Source organism: Podarcis cretensis, assembly GCF_951804945.1.
Source record: "Podarcis cretensis genome assembly, chromosome: 10".
NCBI lineage: Eukaryota > Metazoa > Chordata > Lepidosauria > Squamata > Lacertidae > Podarcis > Podarcis cretensis.
This window is the reverse complement of record NC_137179.1, coordinates 32938320-32965060: the sequence shown is the minus strand read 5'-3', so window position 1 is coordinate 32965060 and position 26741 is coordinate 32938320. Positions and strand designations below refer to the sequence as shown.

General features: G+C 43.0%; 1 protein-coding gene and 1 long non-coding RNA gene across 3 annotated transcripts in view; one reads left to right on the top strand and one right to left on the bottom strand.

Annotated features, from left to right (window-relative positions):
• LOC307225805 overlaps positions 1-5258 on the bottom strand; it is a 29843-nt gene extending 24585 nt beyond the window's left edge. Inside the window, exons 1-2 of the long non-coding RNA XR_013843167.1 lie at positions 4982-5258; positions 4091-4225 (exon numbers count right to left, since the gene is read on the bottom strand). This is a non-coding gene — a long non-coding RNA (uncharacterized lncRNA). The remainder of the gene's footprint in view (positions 1-4090; positions 4226-4981) is intronic.
• TCF20 (transcription factor 20) overlaps positions 4255-26741 on the top strand; it is a 196930-nt gene continuing 174443 nt past the window's right edge. For both annotated transcript variants that reach the window (XM_079993911.1, XM_079993909.1), the window contains exon 1: positions 4255-4467. The gene's annotated coding sequence lies outside the window, so the exon portion shown is untranslated. The remainder of the gene's footprint in view (positions 4468-26741) is intronic.

The following is a 26741-nucleotide window of genomic DNA, read 5'->3' as shown; positions in this document are numbered from 1 at the left end:
GATTTTAAAGACTATTGCTTTAACAGCTATATTAATACCTGTCCTTGTGAAAGGAAAACTTATTTTATCAGATGCATGACATGGGCAGGAAAAGTATATAACATGATTTTGTATGTCATAAAATGTAATCAGATATTCAGATTTTGAACAGTGGGGCTGAAAGACAAAGGAAAGCTTGCTGATAGCAGACATAAACTACAGGAATCTGATCCAATCAGTCAACTGAAGTTAATTTGTGACTGACATCAATATGAGCTTGCCATGCTCATCCCTTGTCTGATAACACTCAGTAGGGATATAGTGAAGCTTTAGTGGAGAACATTATGAATATGAATCAGCAACGGTGTCACCATTGGGAGAAAAATATATTGAGTTGCATTAACAGAAATGTCACACACCAGAAATAAAAATAATATGATTCTACCTGGTACAGACTTGGTTGGCCTCAGCTGAAGTGCGTTCATTTAAACATACCATAAGAAGTCTACAAACTAGTCAGGATCCAGAGATCTACAGTTGTGGTTTTAAGAGTGGGATGCAGACATTAGGCCTTCACAATATAGAGGCAGAAATAGTGAAGACTTGACAGCAGTTTGAAATACCTTCAAAGCTGCCACAAGAAAGGGTTGAGGGGAAGGAATGTTTATCAGAAACCCAAAGGAAAGGACAAGAAGCAGTCAAGAAATGTACATTCGGATGGAACAAGAGATGACGTAAGTTCTCCAGCACTGGCTTTGAAAGAATTTGTATATTTCACGAATGGATTACAACTAGCAAACTCTGCCATTGTGTCGTGTTTTGTTGCCAGAGGATACTCATCCCTTCCAGGTATTTTATATGGGTTTTCTTCACCCCCTCCACCAGTAATACAGCCTGCACAGAAGGGAGAGGGAGGATGGATTTAAGAAAAGCTGTCCCTTAAGCCACCAGATGGTGCCCTTGATTCTCATTGGCTGTCTTCTCTGTAAGTCTTTACCTCTGCCAAGATCTTGTGCTGCTCCTTCCACTAGTGGAATTGTATACATTTAGTCCACAACAAATGCAATCAGCTTGTTTATCTGTGATATTATTGCTTCCCATAATAGTTGTGATTATGCCTGTTTGGACACAGGTGTTTCACCAAGTATCATGCTACAACATGAGATAGTAAGTTCAGGGTACAGGCTGAATGTCAGCAATAACATCTTCAGTATTCCATACCATTCTAATATTGGATTGGAACAGGTCTACCTACCTATCACAGAAACATAGACACTAAAATGGTTTGGCCTAAGGGTTAGACCAACAGAGGCTACTGACCTTACTCAAAGCGCTGAACAAAGTCTTCTGAAGTAAAAAGGACTGTTCTTCCACAACTCTTGAGGATTAAGCTCCAAAGGAACGAGGCTTAGGTCCAAGCTATCTGAAAGACTGCATTCCCTAATATGCACCTGCCTGGGTTTTGAGATCTTCAGGGGAGGCGCTTCTTTTGGTCCTGCTCCTCTCACAGGCATGCTTGATGGGGATGCAGGAGAGGGCCTTCTTGGTGGCTGCTCCCAGACTTTGGAATTCCCTCCCTAGAGAAGTTCGGCTGGCTCCCTCCTTGCTGTCCTTCGGCCAACAGGTGAAGACTTTCTTTTGACTGCTTTTAATTAAAGGGCTGGTGCTTTGCTGTTTCTATTGTAATTATTGGTATGTTTTAAACAGATTTTATATGGTTTTAGTGGTTCTTGTTTTTATCTGTAAACTGCCTTGTGTCTCATCAGGGGGGAAAAGCGAGGTATAAATAAATATATAATGAGGATGATGAAGAAGATGATAATTTTGTCCTACTTTGTCTATGGCATCTCATTCACCAACCACATGTTCGTAAAGATCTTGATGCGGCATTCTATCAGCTACCACAGAGATGGAAAATAAAGAGATAAGATGCAAAATTACTTATTGATACACAGGGCTTTTCCAGACTTTGTGGCAGTCTAACAGCATAGTGCAATTGTTGGGAGAGTACAATTATTTTCGTCTATTAATAATCAAATGTATATTATTAGCAAGAGTAAATTCCCATAAGCATTAAGAGTAGACCTGTCATAAAGATGTCTGTGGACCACCTCTGGAGGTTCTCAAGACCTTCTTCAAAGGCATCTCTAATTTATTAGGAAGTTACTGTTTATTATAAATTTCTTTCAAAAATCAATAGCATTTTTCATCTAACCATATAATGAGTTAAGTAAAGCATTCTATACATCAGTCCTGAGAAACATACCACAAATGTTAAAAAATATAATAACAATCCCTGTTAGGATATGTTCACGTTACCGCTCATTTCATATCCAGTTTTCGAATCAGATTGAAACTGCTTTAAGAAAACACAAGCCAAAGAGCAATATTTGTCAAGAAACCACAAAATCAATGTGGATCATGGCCAATGTTGTATGAAGGTGGCTTCAAAAATTAGCAGTGGGGGCGGACTGGATGAGAAGTAAGCAGTTATATGAAAAGCCTCTAAATCTGCTCCAGCAGAGCAATCTCCTGCCCACAACAGAGCCACCACTTGGGAAACCTGATTACTTTATATAAATTAATGTTGTTTTTTGTGAATTTTACAATATAGTGTCATGCTTCCTTGTTAGCTGCCTTTGATTTGTATCCTGAAAGACTATAAAAATAACCACTAGTAGCAGTAATTAAGAATGATAATATTTGGGTGTCCCAAAGGTTAGTTTGTGGTGCAAAAGTAGCTAAATATAAACGTATTTAGTTTCCTTATTTGATTTCTTCTCTATTTAATTGTATGTTTATTATCACATGTAAGCATGTTATCTGTATAATGCAGAGGTAAAATGTCTCTTCTCATATGTTTTTGGATACCTGACTCCCATCAGCCCCAGCCCCAGCATGTCCAATGGTTAGGGGAGGTGGGTGTTGCAGTCTGCCAACATCTGGAGGGTCACAGGTTGCCCCTGCCTGTTTTGAGGTATGTTTTATTCTTGGCCATGGGACATGATGGTAAGGCACCTTGTTGATGACAATCTTTTGATGGTGTGGATGCTATAACATGGTGTGGCCCAAATCTAGCATTCTTCCAATCTATTTCTGATTGATTCCTGATAAGATTTCTGGGGTCCTATTTTGTACTAGGGTCCCATTTTGTACTAGGACAAATATTTTGCTAAGGTACCTCACAGAAGGCAGGTTCCCCTGATAACATGGACATATGATTATTAATAGCCTTAAGTGTAAACATTACTTTGCTTTATATCCCCGTTTGTTTTATTCTGACTGCGGAAGGATCGCTGAAGTAGTGTGAATTCAGATCTGCAGAAAGGGAAATGGGCCAATTTCCAACCTGCAGTTCCAGGAACTAGTTTTTAAAATCTCTTCCTTAATTTTCATAAAATCCATATACTGCTCCATCAAACAAACAAAAAACCTCGAAGTGTTTTACAAAAAAAGGACCAAGAATTAAAATCAGTGCTTTTTTTCTTTTTAAAAAAATTAGGGGTACCCTCATTTTCCTACTTGTATTGAAATACTGCCCCTCAATGAGGCCAAACTTAGATTCACAAAATGTTTAGGGTTGTGCGTACCCTTGCGTCCCCCCAGGAAAAAAAACAGATTAAAATTATCACAAAAATATTACAAACGTACTTAAAAACATACAAAAAGTTTAAACCGCAGTAGAATATACGAAAACGAATTAAAGCTCCTACAAATGTTCTAAACGAGTGGGTAGGCTTATCTACCCGCCGAAAATAATATTGTGAAATCGCCTGCCTGACATCAATAGGCAGGGAGTTCAGTTAGCACGGTGGTTCAGTGAGGAAAAATCAGAGCAAGGTTTTTTGTGTGTGTTTTTGGACACGTGCTGCACTGAGGCAGAAGCGACCCGGCTTTTTCTGCTGCCTTCCCAGACTCGGTTCGAGGTCCTCTCCGCATAGACTTGGGAAGCAGGGACGGGAGGGGGCAAAGGAAAAGGAAGAGCATATATATATATATATATTTGCACGTCTGTACATCTGTGTGTGTGTGTGTGGTGGGGAGAGACTTGCCCTCCTACTCTTCAAGGCATCACTGTGAGATGCCAGACCCTAATCAACAGCACCGGTACCTCCAGGCTCGATCCTCATCTCCAGCCCCGGCTGCCGCGAAGAGAGCCAAGCCCTGGCAGCGGCAGCCGCGCTCCTCCTCTCTGTCATCAGCCAGTTTGGCCTGACACATTGAGTAAAGGCAGCCGAGTATTGTCCTAAAAGCGGGGGGGGGGGGGGGGAATAGAAAAAAAGAGAGAGAAAAGGAGGGGTGGGAATAATTCAATCAATCACATGACTTGACAGGATTTCTAACCATTTTCTTTTTGTGTGTGTGTGTGCAACAAAATCATATCTGTATATTAAAAAAAAACCACACACACAGCCCCCCTCCCTCCCTCCCCACACACAGACACCCACACAAAGGAGCTAAGATGGGACAATAAGGAAGCATCTCAAGGTAAGAATGTCCTCCTGGAGGAAAGTGATCTTTACAGGCTTCAAAGATCCTTCGTCCTCAGGCTACGTCGCTTGGGGGCTGGGGAGGGGGCTGGCTCGGTCTTCCTGCGGCTGATGTGCCCAAGGTCCTCAGCAGAGGGGAAGGAGTCGTGACAGGAGAAGAAAAGAAGCTGCTCCTTTGCTCCTACCATGATTGCTCCGTTCCCCACGTTTCCTTTTTTTGTGTGGCTGGGGGGTGGAAGAGAGATGTAGGCGGAAGGGGCGCGGGCAAGACTGCTAAGCTCTTGGAGGTGTGATAGAAAAACTTCCCTTCCCGAACTACTCAGGTTTTAATGGCTCGATAGGAGGAAATGTGGAAGGAGAGGTATCCAGAGCGAATTCCCATGGGGTAAAACAACAAGCAACTCCTGGGATGGGGGGCGGGGGGAGGAAGAACCCCAGAAAGTGGAAACAGTTTAAAAAAACACGACCTCTCTCTTTCTTAAGGTGCGTCAAATAGGATGAATATAACATACACATATGAAATGGATTTCTTCTCGTCTTCTTCCCCCATCCCGGAATTTTGGCAGGTTAATAAAAACAAAACAAACTCTTTCATTTGACTGCACTGCGCGGGAAATGAAACAAAAATGAAAAGACTCATCATCTCGGCGGTGATGAGTCTTGAAGGAAAAATACACCACCACCCCTTTCCGTGTAACCTGAGCCCTTCCCCCTTTTGGAAGGGATTTGAAGAGCAGGCTGTTGTTGAAATGTATTATTGAAGGCAGAAGGGAGGGAAGCGGTTAGTGGGGAAGGATCTGTCGAGCTCACGTTTCACATTCTTTAGCAACCTTCCTTCTGTTAAGTGTGAGGGACACACGCGCGCGGGCTTTCAACAATCCCAGCGTTTAACCCTTGGGAACAGATCTTTGCCTTTCTCTGCTTTGAACCAAAGACTTCTCAGACACGTGTAAACAATGCGCGGGCGCGCGAGTATGCAGGCGGTGGGGAATGCGGGGAGGAGGGCGAGTTTTCCCCCTAAGCAGCTATGGAGGAGGTTGAGGGTGGAGTGATTGTTGAAAGCTCTTCAAAGATCCGAATGGAATATATTTTTCTTCGGTGATGTTTTCCATCTGCCGCAATTTATCCTTGCTTGACTCGTTGTCAGTTGTGAAACGACTAGGTATCTCTTTTGCTCTTGTCCAGCCATCGTTATCGACTTGAAATTCTATAACATTTTAACTGCCTTATACCTAAGTACCATGGGTCCATCTAATGTGTTGTCTCCAGTGGATCTGTGCCAGCCTTAACTGGAGATCTTTGGGATGGAAATTGGGACCTTTTTAATGTAAAGCATGTGCTGTCCCATGGCCCTCTCCTACTGAGGACTCAAACACTGCTGTTTAAAGAAACCCTATTAACCCTGCCCCCTGCAACCTTAGATCACATTCTTATTTACATGGTGAATTGTTATTCCCAAAGGAGGAATATTTGGGGAGCTATTCCCAATATGTACTTAAGTTACATGTCAAAGTTTATGAATTAAGTCCCTTGACTTTTCTAATACTTCAGCTGCACTTGTTCAGATAAGTGTATATCGAAAGGAATCTTGAATTATCCAGTTCAAAAATCCATGGGGTTGAGTTGCTCAGGAACACTTTGTAAGCTACGGAAAGGCTGCAGGCTGAAAAGATAACCATAGTGTGTTGATGGATTGGTGCCCAATGGGGATGTGGTTGGTTGTGATGATAGCAGCCTCAGTTGAGCAGAGGGGTGTAGGGTTGTCCTTACACCAAAACATCACTGCTTCATGTTGTGTAAAATCATGCCTCTTGATTTCAGAAAGCTACAGCTCAGTAGACGTCACTGCAGGTTTGAAGGAACCCTTTCCTCTCAAAATTTTCTCACCCAAATTTAGTGTTGAGGGCCTGGGCTGGGGAGAAAATTACTATGACTAAGGACCTGACTTCTTTCTGTACAGGGCTGCTAACCTAAAGGTGTTCACAAGAAATAAAATAAAAGTCCCTCCCGCCCCGCCAAAGAATACATGTTGTAATGCATTTTGACCCATTTCATTCTTCCTACCCAAATCATTGACCTGGAAGTGAGAGTTTTATGTATGATGAAAAGTTGCGAAGAGATGTAAATACTTCCTGAAAGTGTGAAAATGGGAAATCCTGGGTTTATTGGACAAGTGTATTAACCTGCTGTGGTCTGGAGCAGAACTTTGTTGGCATCCATCTATCTTGAGACACAATGCAGTGTGCCTCCAGGGGTGAAGTAAAACCACCTTGTTTTTGCTGTATTAGCAGCACCGATGTGACCTCTCAGGGGCACAAGCCTGGGCAGTGTATGTGGAGGTTCTGGGCTGATCCAGGTTGACGATTCCCATGTGCCTCTCATGTCCCTCTACAGCACAGCTTTCTAAACTGTGTGTTGCGAGTGCGACACATTAGTATGTCGGCCGCAGCGTGTAGGTGTGTTGCACGAACACTCCCCACGCTCCTCCTGGGGCTGGAAAGGGGTTAGTTTAACCTCCCGTTTGCTAGCAAAACTGAATTATCGTGTCGCAAAATAATGCATGTCTAAAAAGTGTGTCACCAACATGAAAAGTTTGGAAAGCTCTGCTCTACAGCATGTGCAGAAACTGCCTTCTTGACTGTTGGGCCCACTGTTGGTCTCATCCACTGGAGCCTGTCTTCGCATGCAGGAGAAGTTCCTAACTCACTGAGGGTTTGAGACCCATCAGCTTCCCTCACCTAGCTTAGCTCACCAGTCAAAGCTCTTTCCCAGGATGTGGCCATTATTGCATGCTGACAGCTTCTAGGAGCCACGGGTGAGAGCTGAGTGCAGGGTGGGGACCAAAGGTGGACAAAGTACCTCAGAATGAGCACGGCCTGTTTGCTACCAGATGTACTACCCCTCCCCTAACAATAATATTGCCTCTATCTCTTACCTCTTCATTGGCCCCTAAGAATAGCCCTACCTGCATACTGTGTTCACAAAGTGGTCAGCCAGATGTCTACAGGAGCCCCACTAGCAGAAACTTAATGCATCTAAGATAAACACACAAGCAACACACATAGCTGTCAAGTGTCCCTTATTTGAAGGGATAGTCCCTTATTCCAGCACAATGTCCCGCTGCTGTCCCTTATTGATGGATGTCCCTTAAATGTTCCTTAAATGATGTCCCTTAAATTTCAAAGGAAGCAGCTCCTCTCCCTCCCTCCCTGCCGGCCAGGGAGGAGGGAGGCTCCAACTGTGTTGCTTGGCTGTGTTGCTCACCCAATAAGAAGTCTAAGAACGACTGGGGGGTGGAGCTTGCATGCCTTGTGCTGATCAAATCAGCTGTGTTCCCTGGGGACTCGTCTTTGCTCAGCGCTTCCCAGCGGAGAGGTGACGGTGGTTTTCCTTGAGGCTTCGTTAGGCTGCTGGCTGGGCTTTCTGCTTTTGGCTCAGAGGGGCTCAGAAATTGAACATACCTGTGCTGAGTGCTTGGATCGGAATCGGATGGATACGTCATCGACGGCCCACTCACCCTTGCCGGCGAAAAGGTCTGTCTGGAGCAGGGGCACATGGTGGGGGAAAAGGAAAGGAGATCTCGTGGCGGGGGGGAGGCTGTGTGTGTGTGGCTAGTTAATGCAAGCTGAGGGGGTTTTTGAATGCTGGACGCCATTTTGTTACACGTGCTGCTGCAAACTTTGCAGTGCAAAGCCAGGCCGGGGAGCCACCTTAAGTTGAGGCTGCATAGGCCTTGTGGTGCATGTGATTCAGATTCTATTCAGCTGAACCTCTGGTTACAAAGTTGGTCGGACAGTGTTCTCGAAGCTACCAGCATGAGTTTGACCAGACTGCAGGAGGACAGGAAGACTGGAGTACCTAGAACAGGTGAGGCTCCAGGTCCCTTATTTTGGCTGCTGGTCCCTTAATTTCAAGGCTGCTGGTCCCTTATTTTCAAATCTGTAAGTTGACAGCTATGGCAACACATCATGGAAAGCTCAGAGGAAAGTCTTTTGGAAAGAAGAACAGAATAGCTATATGAAATTCCTGATTTCATTCAGATAATACTAAGTTCAGGACCACCTAAGGATAGCCCTATTTAGAAGTTAGCCTAAAGACCAATACATGAATGAAAAATGGGTCCTCACCAGCCAGATGGGTGGGGTATAAATGTTACATTATTATTATTATTATTATTATTAGTTACAGGTAGGTAGCCATGTTGGTCTGCCATAGTCAAAACAAAATAAAAAAATTCCTTCCAGTAGCACCTTAGAGACCAACTAAGTTTGTTATTGGTATGAGTAACTGAAGAAGTGTGCATGCACACGAAAGCTGATACCAATAGCAAAATAATAATAATAATAATAATAATAATAATAATAATAATAATTACTGATGTCGTGTTCTGAAACTAGTCACACTCCAAGGGATCCTCCTTAGAGACATTCACACTGCACATGCAAATGCTAGGGTCTAGGCCTAGTTGAAATTAAGGGGGATAAATTACTTGGAGGTAGGTGCTGATTGGAGGGATCTGGTAGGGAAACAAGCGTTTTGGTTCATATTCCACCTCTGCCTTGCAGCCTTTGGCAAATCACTTGTGCCTAATCCTCACTAGTTTGCCTTTTGCAAAATGAATATTATTTGGTAAATTTTGTGTCAAAGGAATGTTTTGGTGTTAAAAGCTCAGATGCCACTTCAGCCTTGTACTGAGTTTGTGTTTTTAGGCCAACTTGTCTCCAGGGGTGCCAACTTGGAAAAAAATATATTTGGGGGGCCCAAGTAAGCCCCACCCCACATAATTTATCACATGACATGGTGCATGCACATCATTTAAATGGCAAAGCCCATGAAATTTGGGGGACCAAATACTCCTTGGCTCCTAGGAGTTTGTCTCCATCTAGTCCAGCACTCTCATTTCCATCAATGGCCAGCCAAATGTCTTGGGAAAACTTAGAAGGAGAGCATGTCCCAAGTGCCTGCAACAGAAGATGAGCCCTGCTGGAACAAGCCAAAGACCCATCTAATCTAGAATGGAAAGGTTTTCTTCAGTACAATTCAAGCAAGATGTAAGAGTGGTTATGGAGAGGGCTCTTGCTGTGGAGAGCCTTTTTGTCACTGCCGTGGTGGTACAACTCTCAGAGCCTATCCCTGCGATGGGGTGAGCTCCTGTTGCTCGGTCCCTGCTCCTGCCAACCTAGCAGTTCGAAAGCACGTCAAAGTGCAAGTAGATAAATAGGTACCGCTCCGGCGGAAAGGTAAATGGTGTTTCCGTGCGCTGCTCTGGTTCACCAGAAGTGGCTTAGTCATGCTGGCCACATGACCCGGAAGCTGTACGCCGGCTCCCTCGGCCAATAAAGCGAGATGAGCGCCGCAACCCCAGAGTCATCCGTGACTAGACGGGGTCAGGGGTCTCTTTACCTTTATCTAACTCTGTGAGTTAGGGGCCCCTTTACCTTTACCTAACTCTGTGCAACTAGGCTGTTAGCAGAACAGCCAAGAAGAAAAAAAGAGAGTTTATGCTGCGTAACTTTGGGCAAACTTGACAGAAGATGCTGGTGGAAGGTAGTGCTGGGAAAGGATGAAGAGAAAGAAATGATGAATATGTGACTGAAGCAATCAATCATATTGAAGTCTTAGGCTGCAGAGTAGATAGAAACTTTGCAAAGGGAGATGGGAAAGGATCTTGCACAGTTCTCAGTTGCAGCATTGCTTAGTTAGCCCAGCCACAGGTTTGTTGCTTTGAGTGTGGGACTTGGTCTAAGGAGATATTCAGTTCTTCAGATCTCCCTTCTCAGCCCTGAGTTTTACGGGTGACCTTAGGCTAGCCACTTGGTCTGAACTAAACCTACCTCACAGGATTGTTGTTGAGTATAAAATGAGGACGGCAGCATTTGCTCTGTCCTGAGTTCTGTGAGGTTACATGGAGGTATGGAAATGGAATAAATAAATGTGAATATATGGTGTATGACCATTTAAGATCTGCAGCCATTCGTCTTTCATGGCTTCCTGGAAGGTGCACTGAAGAATCTGGCTCACATATGATTTTAATAGGTGAAAATGCGCAAGCCTTTAGCACTGCTGACATGGGCAAGATTATTTGGCACACAGGTTTAGAGCCCTTAAGTAGGGCTGGCGTCAGGGATCGGCATTGCTGGGCAGCTGCCAAGGCCTATGACCTAGTAGTGAGTCGGGGGCACTGCCAATTCCTAGAGCCTCCTGGCTCTGGTGCTTTTATTTACAGTGGTACCTCAAGTTAAGTACTTAATTCATTCTGGAGGTCCGTACTTAACCTGAAACTGTTCTTAACCTGAAGCACCACTTTAGTTAATGGGGCCTCCTGCTGCTGCTGCGCCGCCGGAGCACGATTTCTGTTCTCATCCTGAAGCAAAGTTCTTAAACTGAAGCACTATTTCTGGGTTAGTGGAGTCTGTAACCTGAAGCGTATGTATCCTGAAGTACCACTGTATTTATTTTCTGTTGCTGCCTGTTCACTAGTGCTCTCTGAGCTAGCAAACAAGCATGAGGGGGGTGAGGAGAGGGAACAGTAACCTTCATACAGCTTATGGAAGAGGGTGCAGATTGGGCCAGAAGGAGAGTCAAGAAATTGGGCAGCGGCCATAGTGGAGATGAAGAGGGGGAGATCTTGCCATTCCAGCAGGCTTCACTGTGAAATGGCAAAATATCTGAAAACATGTCAGGGAAATCAAGAAATGTAAAAAAAACACACCGTTTACTGTATTTCTATCTCACCCTTCCTCCCAAAAGAGCTCAGGGCTTATACACACATGAGAAACTGTTGCTTCAAAATAAAAGCTAAACAGTCATGAAAGTCGAGTTGTGTCATTGTAAACACAGTTGTTGTTTTTGCTGTTGTTTTAAGAAAAAAATAGTTCTGAAAGCAAGGTCCATTAATAATGTGGATCTTTACAAGATTATTATTTTATAGTATTTGAAACAGCTGTGCCATTTACCTTTTACAACCACTCCCCTCCAAATGTCATAGATTTTTTCCCTGCACCAAATTTCTTGATAATTATCAAACCCATTTGCCTTAAAATAGATGTTTACAATTCCACATCCTCCACTGTGCTTTCTTGCCTGATTCTCTTCTGAAATCGAGATGCTGGAGCCTGTGACATCACATTAATTCACCATGGCAACAGGCTCTGATTTACTTATTTCAATTTAATTAAAATGCATTTATCAAATTTTAGATGACTTAAATATCTAAATAAATAAATAAATCACTGGAGATCAGAGAGGAGAATTTCATACTGCATTCAGCTCACCCTCTCTGAAAAACCTTGGCAACAAAGAGAACCTTAAAAATGTGCACTGAAATTAATCCAATCTGGATTTTTGAGCTGGAATGCCAGGAAATAATTCTACAGCCCTAGGAGCTTTGATACCAGGGAGCTCCTGAATTAATCTTTGTAGTTGTTACTTCAAGTAGCTGAGGTATTCCCTTCAGTAGCTGCTAGAGCTCCATTTGGCACCCACACTTGACTCTTCAGCCCTGCTGTAATGGCATGAAATGCCTGGTCAGAGATATTGGAGGATGCACCAAAAAGATTTCAGACTTGGTCCACCCTCTGCCACCAGTGCTCCTGGTCAGTAGTAACCAAACAATAATCTTTTAGGGCTTTCCCATCAAACATGGCAGCGCACAGCTTCTGATACATAATGGTTCTAGTACAGTGTAGTTTTGCCTACTGCTGCATTTTAATTAGTTCCAGGTGTTTGCAGTCTTCAGATGGTTAAAGACTCCAGAGTGATAAAAACTGAGTGCATAGCTGCAAAGGGGAAGTTTTAATTCTGACATAAATTGCAGTTGTTGTCATGGAAATTTAGGGTTGATGGGCTAGAATTTTGGTTTGTCCTTCTGATGTATGATCTTGTACCAGATAAATATTATTATACAAAAAAGACATCTGTTTCAGGAAAAGTTTGCTTTCATTTTTTGCTTCATGCTTGAACTTTAAGGAAACCCAAGAAGAATGGTTTGTCTTGGTACTGCAAATGCTTCCCTCTGTTGGTACACAAACTAGCGCCATGGAAGTTGAACCCTATCTGAGTCATCTGGGCTATGACTATGGTAAAAATAATAATCTTTGTGATAGCCAGGGTACTTAACTATAGAGATGATGGCAGGAGGCGGGCTCTTGCATAGAGTGATAGCAGAGGTAAGCCATATAACACAGGCGTAGCCAATATGGTGCCTCCCAGATGTTTTGGATTCCAGCTTCCATTAACCCTAGCCATGATAAAAGTTGTAATCCACAACATTTGGCATTTGGAGGATTCTATATAGGATACCCCTGATAGATCATTTTGAGGTAATTTATTCAATATTATATTATCAGGAAAGGGAACACGCACAAAACACAGCTTGATCCAGTTTTGTACAATTCCTAATACAAAGCAGCTTCTCCCAACCTGCTGCTCTCCAGATGGACCACATCTTCCATTGGCCTCAGCTAGCGTGATGGGCTGAGGCTAATGGGAGGTGTAGCCTAAAATATCTGAGTTTAGGGATATATGGCAAAGTATTGCTTTTGGTGACTTCCGGGTTAGCGCCATCGGTGAATGGCGGAGTTCCTCCGATTGGAGGAACGGGCTCCGTGGAAACTGGGTCTTCCCACCGCGGTGAAGGTGGGGACCCGCTAGAAATCCCAGGCGGAGAAGCCTGGGAACGTGGGGTTCGGCAGAGCACCAAGAGCGCTTCCCCCACTCACGGGGAAACCCCTTTTTGGGGGCTCCGGAGGGGAGTGGGGTGAGCAGCGCGGTGCTGCGAACTGACTGCTACTTTCACGGAGGGAAGCCGCACAGCCATCGCCGGAGAGCGCTGACTTTTTCCTGATGACAATTGGACTCTAAAACAAGTACCCGTGAGTAAAAACGGAAGATTTGACTAAGAAACGTATGAAATTTATGAATTAGGCAACAAAGCGGGAAGGTCTAAACAGGAAATCCGCCTTCCGCTTTTTGTAAACAGACTGAAGTAAAGATTTTGCAAGCTAAATAGCCTGAAAAATTGATCCAAAGATTGAAATTTCCTGCATTTATAACCAACAAAACCCCCTTGACAGCAGGAGAAAAGGGGAAAAAAAACTTTGACCGTTTAATCCTGCAGAGAAAGAGTAAAGGAATATAAGTTTCTGTCGTCCCAAACCTGGGGACGGGGTGTCAGGACAGAAATGGTTGGAGATCTCCACTGATTGAAAACGGAACACTTTTGACAGATAGTTAAAAAAGAGAAACAAATGAACTTCAACGCTGCTTTCTGCATCTTTGTATTTTAAGGAAACAAAGTATTTGAAAATCGAAAGTAAATTTCCCTTTGTTGGATACTTTTTAAAGATGGACGTTAGAAACTGTGTCCCCTAGAGGGAGCTTGTCAGTTTGTTGCTGCAGTTCACAGGGAAACGTTATAGTTGTGAGAATTAGACCGTGGGACCAGCTATTTGACCTTGAACAGAAATGTGCAGGGAGGAAGTTCCAACGGCTGCCCTTGGCAAAACAATTGTTATGCTGCAGCAGTTGCATGAGAAAATGAACTTGATGAATGAAAAGTTGGACTTTATGACTGCTGTTGCCAGTAAATATGAGCTAACAGGAAACAAAGACAAGGAAATCCTACAACAACCAACGCAGGAAACTGGCTTGATAAGGCAAGTCCAAGGGCAGATGAAGATGGAAGAGGTTGCGATTGCACCTCAAAAGATACAAAGGGAAAGATCCAAAGTCCTGCATGACCAAAAGCCGCAACATTGGAAGATTGAATTTGGAGTGTGTCTGGAAGTGCCTGGAGTCAAGGAAGCTCTTAGCTCTGGTGGGACTGTGAAACAAGTTGACAGCTACTTTTGGAATAACTACTTTTTGGATTACAAAATTAAAATAGGGGAGGGGGATTCTGGGGAATGGGCTAACTTGATGAAAGAAAATAAAGAATACTACCGTTTGGAATTCCCCGGAGACCCTCTCCTCAAGGAGAGAGGGAAGAAACTACGAAAGAAACCAACAAGGGACAGGGAAGGGTGCAAGTACAAACAGGAACAAGAAAATCTGCAGAGGGGGCGTAGAAGAGACCTGAGAGCCTCGGACATTAGAACACCAGATTGATGGACAGGATGTAATGGCTAGAATGGACTGACATAACCCGAAACCAGGAAGAAGGGACATTGGATTTAATTAGAAGAGAATTTCTTTTTATATACTTTCTTTTTGGAATTAGTGTGATACTAATGAAATATTAGAATATGTTGGAAAGGAATTAATTGGCTTTAGTAGAAAGGTTTGAAGGAGGTATGCATAAATATGGTTTAAATTTTGAAATTTTATGGTTCTTAAGGTAAGGTTAAAGAAATCAACGGTAAATTGAATAACAGAATATAGTACAAGTTGGAAAGGATATGTTGAGTTAACGGGGGGGGGGGGAGAGAGACAGATTGTTAAGACAAATTATTTAAATAAAAATTGTGAAGTATGGGAATAATTTTCTGAAATAATGAATTAAGATAGAATACAAAAAGGGAGGTGTGAGGAGGTCCAAGAAACAAGTAAATGAAAGGATGTAATTTGGATTTGAATTTTTTTCTTTTTTTTGTTATTCTTTTTTCTGTTTTTTGTTGTTTTGTTGTTGTATTTCAGTTTTTTCTTGTATTTTTTTTTCTTTTTGAAATTTTGAATAAATATCATTTAAAAAACAACAACAAAGTTTTGCTTTTGTTTCAATAGGAACTGTATATTTAAAAACAAAGGGGCCAAAATCTCAAAGTTCATAAGTATAAAAATAATTTCACTTTTAATGTGTCAAATATTAAGGATCTTATGGCCTAAAAGGTCTCTTAACATTGTGTTATCCCTTAGCTATGTCTGTAGCTGTGGGCTTAAAAATCATAGACGGGGCTCTGAGAGAAAATTACAGCTATCTTTCCTCAGGAGAAGAGGATCCAAAACAAACCTTTTATCTGACTCTCAATTCCTTTCAGAGGGTGAGGTGACTCTTCAGTAATGGCAAACATGAAAACTTAATGTACTATTCCAGTCAGCCTATGGTGATACCATACCTTCGAGTTTTCAAAATATTGCTGCTTAGTAGTCTGACATAAACAATAGATACCTCAATTATATATCAACCATATTGTTGTGTTCTGGTGTACCTATGTAACAACCCGTGGAACAAGATAGCCTTCTGGACATTTCTGGAATGGGAATGAGGAAAAGCTTATTCAGTTTTTAATCTCACAGTGATAAAATCTCAGTTGTCCTCGGTGTTCAGGTTGATACCCACTTACCTGGGAGTAAGCGCCATTGAACTCTCTGGCATTTGCTTTGAGTATACACATATAGGAGTGCATACATTTTATTAAAACATTTTCTCCAGTTATTTAGATCAACCTAGATATACAGAAGATCCGCATGCCACAAGTTTAAAAGAGACACATTAGAGATTTAGGAATGAACATGGAAATGGAACTGATGTGCTGCATACTTCAGTGACTAATGTGATCATTATATCTGCTGCTCCATTTTCTATAATCTGAGCGCAAGATGTAGCATGGAATTTTAAGGCAGGCAGACTGGCACAAATGGGCAGATGAGTGAGAAGAACTTAAGCTTGTATATTCGAAGCATCATAGTTTACCATGACTTGCATCCTCAATTGGTTGGTTACTGGAGGCACCTGGTTTCTCTTTCAGTGAACCACTCCCTAAAAACACAGGAGTGTGACCCAGTAACTAGAGAACTAAGCTGGGAGTTCGGGGTCCAAATCCCAGCAAAATCCGCTATTTACTGGGTGGTCTAGTCATAAGCAAGTCTTGTGATTATTACTCAACATCAACTTCCCTTCTGTAAATTAGGAGCATTCATGACCTTGTTTGGAGGATGAATTAAATCTGTAAACAACTTCATATTCTGAAAGTTGTATAGAAATCACAAGCAGCAGTAAGAGATGCAATGTATACCCAATTCATTCATTTTTCTTCCTGAATCCACCAGTTCTCAGTGCATAACATACTCCAAATGAAGTCACAATCCTTTTTTGCACCACACATGAACATTTCTTTTGGAGCTCAGCAATGTAAGAGGGGTAAAGTAAAGGAAAATGTCTGCATGCTTCTTGTTCTACCAGCCTCATCCACTGACCATGTCACTGTCAAAGCTCATCACCATTCTTCCTACCAGAATAGTTATCCACGGGATTCTGTTTCACTCCATAGTGCTTTTCATTGTTTTTTCATGTTGGTACTTTTGAGTTGCTGGGTGGCTCTACTATTCACGTTGCTCCTTATTGCTGGGCAGTTCTCCACATTATGCATTCTAACAACCCTAGGGCAACGTGAAAGAAAACTGGGCACCAGCCAGCGAAGTTAACATAATTTGGGGATTGAACCCCACATACAATACAACATTTCACACTAACACGCAGCTGGCTTTCTCTTAGGCGATTTAGCCACATTTGTGATTTGTACACTGAGGAGATTTTTGGAATAATGGATTGCTGTGGCCTTGTGGTAGGGTGATGTTCTGGAATGATTTAAGCTTTCATGAAAGCCTCTATAGATGGGGGATCTGATGCAGTATTGTATATATATATAAAGTGTCACAAACTGGATAAAGACTAAGAGCCTAGTCTCTTCTGAGGGATAGAATTCCAGTTTTTCAGTGTGAGTGCATCATTCCCCACTTTGTTCTTTGTACGAGTTGCTTGGGCTGCCACACTTCCTCCTTTCCTCATTTTGAAGTCCTGTCTCCCACGACTTCCCCACTCACCACCTGCACATGCCATTTGTTCTATGACTACAAGTATTATAAATTTTCAAAAATTCAGCTAGGGACCATGTCTGCCAGTGGTGCACTTGCATCCCCACCCCCCTGCAGTTTCGCTTAGACAGGCATATAGTTGTGCCCAAGTATGTGGAAAACAAGGAGGAAGATAGAAAACAGCCAGACTGTGAGGAAGAGGTTGAAACTGAAATTATGAGGAGATGGCTAAACTTGGTGGGCAGCTGGGCTCTGGAAAGTTCAACCTTTCCAAGCCCTACTAACATTTCATCCATTCCCCAGTATACTTTATGATGTTGTCTTGGAACAGGTGACTTTAAAAAAAAGAAAAAGAAAAGAAAATATATACAGAAGGAGGGAAAAGAAGACCCAAGTAACTACTGACTGGTGAGCTTGAGATCAATACCACAGAAGTTCAAAGAACAGATAATTCAACAGTTGGTCTGCGAGCACTTAGAAAAGGATGCTGTGTTTACTGAGACCCAGCATGGGTTTCTCAAAAATAAGTCATGCCAGACAAATCTCATTTCTTTTTTTTGACAGAGTTACAAGCTTGGACCCCCTGATCCACCAAACCTGATAGTGTTTCACACGTTACATGTTTTCAGCAGGAAAAGCACTTCCATGCTGGAAAGTTTGAAAACTGCAAATAAATAATTGGATACGACAACCATGTGTGGCTGTCAGCCATTTAGAGTTTGATAGGTCAAAAACAGACCAGCTGTCAGCCATGGTTGGTATAGACTTCTCCCGAAAGGCTTCTGTATCCCACTTGAGACCAGCCTTCCAGCCCACCACCCTGCCTCATGCATAGAAGTCTAGGGACCTGTCTCCTCAGAAGCTTTTATGCCTGAATAGTAAAATGAACATATTTCTTTTTTTATGTTCAGCAAGTGTAGTCCCAGTTATTGAGCATAGACCCATGCTTATAATGGAGGTTACAAAGTCCTTATCAAGCACTGAAAACCTGGCATTGGTTTATTTTGCAATAATCCCTCGACCAGCTTGGTGAGTTCAGTTGGAGTCTCTTCAATATAGTGGTAGTAAATCTCCCGTTGATCTCAGGCCTCTAATAAACTGGTAGAGATGCATTTTTGCAGCTTTTGTGTGCGAAAGAAGCAGCAGTGGGATGGGGGTGAGAAGAGACAACTTGAAGGCCTTCTAGGAATAAAAAATCTGAAGTATACTTGCTAGCCAGCTCAGGAACCTTGACTGGGAATCAGAATAGAAATGGAATCAATAAATTAAAAAGAAAAAATAGATTTTGTAGCCTAAAGTGGAAAAATATAGCTTATTCACTGTGTTAAAATGCTGAGCCCGAGATTACTGTCAGGGAGGACAGGATTATGTTAGGGAGGTAGTTGTGGAGACTCTTGCAGTTCTCATAAGAAACTCCTATGGAATTAATCCCAACCTGCCTCTGCAACGCCTCCACTTTCTGTATTTAGTGTTATTCTGTTAGGGTCTACTGACACCTGACAAATCTAATTTAGAGAAATTTCCATGTCCTCAATTATTTTTATATATTAGATGACAAGGACATGTGGACATCAGGTGATGTGTCAAAAGCTGCTTTTTATTCTGTATCTTTTAAATGAACTAGATCCCTCCCTATATCCATGCCTTATGTGTGTTTTCTTCCTCACCTTAAATCATCCTTATTTTTATTTTGTCCTGCCTTTTACTATTTCATATTCCTAAGGTGGCAACATTCGGTACCAATTCCTATTTTTGCCTCCGTGTCTTACCATGATTTCCTAAGATCTTTTCGTTTTGCTTTTCCATGAACCTCATTGCTGTGGTTCCAGGATGTTGTCTTGGAACTACCATGCAGCAGGAATGCATTGCTAAATTGGCAGCCTAAAAAGATAATTCCCCATCTGTCCTATAGCCTATTGGTTCAATTAGCAATTTGTGCTCTTTTTCTTTTTGGCATTTCCAGTGTCTATTTAACTGGCTTTTACTCTGGTTTTAAAAATGTCAAGGCACTGTTATTAGATTCTGCACAAACATACATGAATTAAAAATGAAACAGGAAGTCCTTGATGCAGATCTTGACATTGGCATGAACACTCTTGCAGATTCAGCTTAGTGGGGCAGTTGCTGCAGGTGCAAAATTGTTAGGGGCACAAAATTTCAACACCTGGTGCTGCCTCAATAGAGCTGCGCCCTTCCATTGCTGGGTTCTGTTGAAAACAGCTTCTCCAACTTCTGGCGTTCCCGCCATGGCGAACAGTGGATCCCACCCATACAGTTAATTAAGGGTAATCTGGGGGGTAATTATCCTTGCAAGCCCCCCCACCCCCGGATCTTCCAATAACTGCCTCTCGCTCCAATGGAATGCAAGGGCAGAGACGCAGAGTGCATAGCACTGTACATATTGGAAACTCCCCAATGCAGTCGCCATGAGCGGAGGTACTTCTGTTTCTTTTAAAATGGATCTGAATTTGGACTTAAGAAACAAGTGTGTTCTGCATGAAGGAGAAAGATAACCAGCTAAATGAATCAGCCACTGAGTGCCAATGTTTTGATCTGGAGAGGACGCTCGCTATCGTAATTGGAACGCTATGTAAGTGAAGGGGAGCCTTTGTTCTCTTTTTACATTATATTTACATTATATTTGTTGTGCTATGATTCAGCAAGCCTTCACTGAATGGATTACAACTATATATGAAGTGCAAGAGGGATTCAACAATAACCTATAATTTTCTTTATTCCTTTTCCCAAATTTCCTTGAAATAATAGACTGTGTGAAATACTTTGATGATTTGTGACATTGCCTACTAAAGAGAACTCTAATTTTGATTTAATATGGTTTTGGCAAGACACCCGTTCGTTAGAAGGTTGGAAAGGAGTAAAGGAGATAAGTGCTGGAAGTAAGCCAAGAGTCATGGCTGGACGCTGGAGTGCTTTCGGTTTTGGAGAGGCAAAATGGAGTTGTGGCGTACTTAGAAATGAGTTTTTGGAGGGGGGCAATGTTGAAGAAAATTGAATGATTACAACATGAAGGAAAAGAAGAAGGTAAACAAATATTTCACACAGAAACTACAGGATAAAAATTCCTTCTGTAAGTTAATGGATATGGATTTATTAAATACGAACAAAAGCACACCAGTGGCTGCTAAAACAAAGGAATAAGATCGGAATTGTAGAAGTTGGACTAATTAAGAAAATTGGAGCAGGACCAAGGATTAACATCAACTCCAGATAACTGGAACACAGGAAGTCATCCAAAAACATTGAATTCGGAACTGATTAATTGGCTTTTTTATTGTATTGTGATTTGGCATGATTTGGTATTGTATTAATGTGGCCTCCACTGGATTGTTATTAATGAAAAATTAATAAAAATTAATTTAATAATAATAATAAAAGAAAACAGCTTCTCTATTCGAACCAGGAAGTGACCTCTCTAGACAACGGAATGACTCTTCTTTACTTTTCTCTGCAGCTGTGATTTCCTGGGTGACACAGATGCCATTAGGCATTTGAATGCACATGTGTACTCCATCCATTTCTGTCCCCCACTGTGTGGCCCCATACACTGGCAGCTCAGGCTGTGCCACTGCTTGGTTCTCTTTGGGCTACTTTGATTTTATAAAAACCCCTTTAGCACCTGAGTCTCCTACTAGTCCATGATCATACATGACTGGTGCTAATAGGAGTTGGGGTCCCAACAATATCTGGAAGGCCACAGATTAGCCACTGTTGTGACTTATACAATTATGTGTGGAGAGATAGAGGGTTTCTCCCCTTTTCCCTCTGTTTTAATACGAGAGCTTGGGGTCACCCAATTAAATTTAGTGATGGTAGATTCAGCACAGACATAGTCCTTCACACAATGCATGTATTATGCGTAGCATTCACTGCCACATACAAGGTGTTATGACCAGAATGGGATTAGGCAAATTTATGAGTGACAGATCTATCAGTGCGAATTAATCATGTTAGGTAAAGGGAACCTTCAGGTCTGGAGGTGCTAGTCTTCTGGGTTCCAGATTGTGGGTGGGGACGGGAAGGGGAAGGGGAAGGGGGCAAAAACAAGGAAAGACAGTTGTCTTCATGTCCTGCTGCAAGCTTCCAGTAGCATAATTTGACTACTATTCTAATTGGGATGCTGGACAAGAGAAGTCTTGATCCCTCAAGGCTCTTCTTATATTCATATGCTTTAAATTCCAAAGTTCCCAGTAAATGTTTGAGAGCCATTGCAGTGTAGCAGTGAGGGTATTGCACTAGAACCCGGGAAAGATCAGGGTTCAACCTTCCACTCAGCCATGAAGCTCTCTGGGTGACCTTGGGCCAGTCACTGCCTCTTAGCATAACCTGCCAGCATAGGGTAGTTGTGCGGGTGTGATGGTGAGAGAGAGAACCTGTATCCCACTTTGAGCTCTTTGGAGGAAATGTGGGTCACACAGAATCAACTAAAAAATTAGTATTATTCTACATTTGTAGGAATTGGACGGTTTGGGTTTGAGGGCATGCTGTGAGATGGAGCAGGACATTTTGTGGCAACTGGAAGCGGTTATAGTTCGCGTGGAGAAACAAGACAGAGGGAAATATGCTCTTCCTCCCCCTCAGTTGCAGGGACTGCTGCTTGAGGGTGTGAGATCAGAGGAAAGCCTGAGGAGTCTGAAGGATGGTTATTTGTTCGGATGATCCTGGTGGACTAAATCTGTGAATGGGTCTGTGTGTCTCAGTGCTGATGACAGCAGGGAAATTCAAAGTCTCCAGAAACCTTGATTGCAAACCTCAAACACTTGCTCTCTGAAAAGCTTTTGTGGCTAATTGGGGAGTATGTGTAGGAATAAAGGCAAAACCTAACAGGCAGCTCTGCCAGATCGTCACTTTTGCGCCAATATACTGGTGGCGTGCGTTAGTCATGCATCAATTTTTATTTCCAAACGTGCTTTATGTTGCCTGAAAGGCATTAAATGGAGAGGCAGAATAAATCTGAATTAGTGCAGCTTTTCATGCATTAATCTAAATGAGAGAGACTGAAAAGTGATTTCAAGATAAAAGAGGCATGTTACTGAGGAGTCACAGTTGAGGGCTGATAGACAGAATATATCACAAATACGTTGGCTGGTGAAATGAGTGCACTTTTTAATTTCTTGTTACAATAAAAAGCTGCTTTCGACATTGTGGTTTCTTTTACATCTTTTCTTTTCTTGTCAGCCATTTTGATTCTGTGAAACATGGCTTTACTAATAATGAAAGTGCAGAACATTTTGGGGGCGCTGACTTGAAACAATTACAATTTCTTTATCCTGACTTTTAACACTTGAGATGTATAGTTTTAGGACCTATCTTTGTGGTCTTAAGTCCTTTTAAAATGTTTTTAACATTGTGTTTTAATTGTTGTAACCTGCCCTGGGACCTTAGAGTGAATGGTGGGCTAATAATAGTGGTGATAACAACAATAATAACAACAACACACATAACACTCCTGTCAACAGAAAGCATGCAATGGACATGTGATACCAAAATCTGCAAATAACGAACTACTGCATGGGTTTATGTCTGATGCATGTCATTCAGAAGTATTCAGATAGAAGAGTCCCCACCAAACTTGTCCCCATTGCTTGGCAACAAATATTTGAGGCCCCTAATATGGCAGATATAATCACTCCAGACCCCTTAATTTTCTTCAGAAAGAAGGGAGTATTACCTTATTGTACAATCAACTCAGGATGAAAGCTCATTGCCATATAACTAGCTGGTCTCGATGCTCAATAAAGACCGGACATAGTCTAGTCACCACATAAGCTTTGTGCAAGCAATAAAGAGACCATCTGAAGGATCTCTAGGAAACAGCAACAGACACTTCTGCTGTTCCATCTGCCAACTTCCTGTTTCACTTCTCTACCCGTACTTAAAAGGACTTTGGGGCAGCTAGACCCAAACTTCTTCTAACAGCACATTGTTAAAGTATGGAATTAACTTCTACAAGGTGTGGCAATAGCCACCAACTTAAATGTCATGACTAGGTAATTTTTTCAGATTCATGGGGGAAGGTTGTCATTGACTATTGCCATGGTGACTATATGTTACCTTCAGGATCAAAGGAGCCTGGGAAGAAACAGCAGGAGAGATTGGCAAGACTGAATCCAAATCCCTGATAAAGCTCATTGAGTGGCTTCCTTCACATAATACGTTATGAGGCAAAAATGACAGGGGAACTATCTGTGCCACTTTGAGCTCCTTGGAGAAAGCATAGAATAAACTGTAGTCACTAGATTACATTTTATTTGGTAAACTAGACATAATTTATTTTGACTTCTGGACTGTTGTCTTCCCAAAACATGTTTATCCAGTACCATCAGATTAATTCAAATCTTGTTGATAAATATTGTGACTAAGACCAATAGGGAACAATCTAAATTCAGAAATCTTAGTTACCGCTAAAGGAGCTAGCTCTTCTCCCTCTGCTTTCTCTTCCTTTCTGCCCTCTTCAGCAACCCTATTCTGGATTTCTGATCCCTAGATTTTTTCACCCCTGACCTTAAAGATGCTGTGAGTGCTGTTTGTGCTCTTCTGGTGGTTAACAGCCACTGGTGCCTCTGCTGTGCCTGAATCTTTGTTCCATTTTTAAAGAAAAAAAGGTTGTGCTGTGCTTGTGAATGCTATAGGTCAGTAGTGTACCATTGTAATCCAATGCATGCCCCAGTGAACCAGATAGGACAACTTCTGAGTAATCTTGATTAGAGCTGGAATGGAAGAGTACTATTATTACTAGTTTAATCCAGCATGTTGCGCACTCTAGCAGTATGCTACTCAATAAAGGCTTTGACTACACTGCATGTATGGACGCGGGTGGCGCTGTGGGTAAAACCTCAGTGCCTAGGACTTGCTGATCGTAAGGTCGGCGGTTTGAATCCCCGCAGTGGGGTGAGCTCCCGCCATTCGGTCCCAGCTCCTGCCCACCTAGCAGTTCGAAAGCACCCCTAAGTGCAAGTAGATAAATAGGGACCGCTTACCTAGCGGGAAGGTAAACAGAGTTTCCATGTGCGGCGCTGGTGCTGGCTCGCCAGTGCAGCTTCGTCACACTGGCCATGTGACCCGGAAGTGTCTTCGGACAGCGCCGGCTTCCGGCCTCTAGAGCGAGATGAGCGCACAACCCCAGAGTCGGTCACAACTGGCCCGTACGGGCAGGGGTACCTTTACCTTACACTGCATGTGCTGCTTTTTTTGTTGCCATGGAGTGCTGAAAGGGATCCTTTTCTCCTACTCCAGTAGGAGCATGGCAGGCTACAGGGCGTTTGATGGGCTCAGGGGCAATGCCCCTTCCATTCTTGGCTCGTTTTGTTCCCTGGAGTCTGAAAGGGGAAACAAGTGGGATGGGTGATGTTGCCAGTGTGCATGTAGCAGTCAGCTGTGGGTGGGAGAATGGGATGAGGGAGACAGAGATGGGGATGACGATGGAGATGTAAAGGGATCCTGCTGGAATGTCACCCAGCAGGACTGGGCTCTCCAGCAAAATAGCAGAATTGGGGTGGATTGGTCACAGGGACTAGGGTGGGCCAAAAGAGTTGGCTTACCCCAAAGGACCAGATTGTTTCCCAGCTGGAGCCTATGCAGCATCTGCCCTGTTTGGCTCCAGTTTGCATGCCTGGCCCATTCTATTGAGCAGTAGTACTGTACTCTAGATTTAAACCAGGGAGCTCCAGCACATAAAACGTTAGCTGTTCCACTTGGATGGGACTCCTTCTGCACGCCCTGTGCTCCTGACATCTATGGGTGGGTGTTGGGGCTTCAGGCAGTGGGGAATTGAACTTTCTTGGTCTGGTTGCTGTCTGCCACTGTGACTGAGTGTCTCAGAGAACACTGCTCAGATTGAGTGTGGGTTCAAGGCTTGTTACCTCCCCCTTTTTTGACCCAGGCTTGACTTGCATGCAAATGGTGAGTGGAGGCATGTTTTCTTTCTTCCACCTAGTTGGGCTTGAACTCCCCCCCCCCCCATTTCCCAGCTCCATGCCCTTTGGAATGACTCACTGGAGGCTACTGTTACTGGGGTGCCTGTCTGTGTCTGCCTCTGTTGCATGTCCTTAACATCTCCTTGGGTTGCTTGGCGACGCCATCTTTCACAACCTGAGTGGGTCTTTTACAGTCTACAGACATCCAGCCCAGCCAGCTATGTGGTTGGTATGTTTTGTAGGTACTAGTCCTCTGCTTTTTGTGCAATGCTCCAAAATGGTGGCTGTGAAAAGCATAAGGGGATTCAAAAGCCTGTCTGTAGGAATACCTGGGAACTTTCAGTTTCAGGGTTGTTGCTGTCTCTGCCACTGGTGCTACTGCTGTAGCATTATTGTGCATGTTCAGTGTATGTGGCGCTGCAGGGGCATGTGCTGGGTCCCCCCCCCCCATCATCAGGAGTTCATGCACTTCATGGCTGGCTTGTGGGCACAGGAGGACTTTCTAGGGCTGCTGGGCATACGTTTTTATGCCATGGTTGTATTTCCTGTTTGTGTGTTTTCCATCTCCGCTCCTGGGCTGATCATACATTGGATACAATTCAAAAGCACATTAGTACAAGTAGATAAACAGGTACTGCTACGACAGGAAGGTAAACAGTGTTTCCGTGTGCTCTGGCTTCCATCACATTTGTTCCATTGCACCAGAACCGGTATAGTCATGCTGGCCACATGACCCAGAAAGCTGTCTGTGGGCAAACGCCAGCTCCCTTGGCCTGAAGCGAGATGACAAGCACCGCACCCCATAGTTGCCTTTGACTGGACTTAACCATCCAGGGGTCCTTTACCTTTACCTTTTTAACCTTACATTGGATATAATAGCCAGTCCACTGGAATAGTGGTTATATTAGCTTTGATCCTCACATAATGTGAGCATAAGATTGCTGTGCCAAAGGCAAGTACAGTTGTACCTCAGAAGTCGAACGCCTTGTGGCTCAAATGTTTTGGCTTCGGAACGCTGCAAACCCAGAAGTGAATGTTCGGTTTTCAAACGTTCTTTGGAACCTGAACATCTGATGTGGGTTCCAATTGCCTGCAGCAGCTTCCTGCAGCCAATCAGAAGCCACACCTTGGTTTCCAAACTTTTTGGAGGTCAAACAGAGTTTTGAAACAGATTCCATTTGACTTCCGAAGTATGACTGTAATAGTTTTTAGCCACACACACAAACACACATTCTCTACACCATACAGTGGTACCTCGGGTTACATATGCTTCAGGTTACATATGCTTCAGGTTACAGACTCCGCTAACCCAGAAATAGTGCTTCAGGTTAAGAACTTTGCTTCAGGATGAGAACAGAAATCGGGCTCTGGCAGTGCAGCGGCAGCAGGATGCCCCATTAGCTAGTGGTGCTTCAGGTTAAGAACAGTTTCAGGTTAAGTACGGACCTCCAGAACGAGTTAAGTACTTAACCCGAGGTACCACTGTATACTGTATTGGGACTGTATGTATCCCACTGTATTGGGACGCGGGTGGCGCTGTGGGTAAAACCTCAGTGCCTAGGACTTGCCGATCGCATGGTCGGAG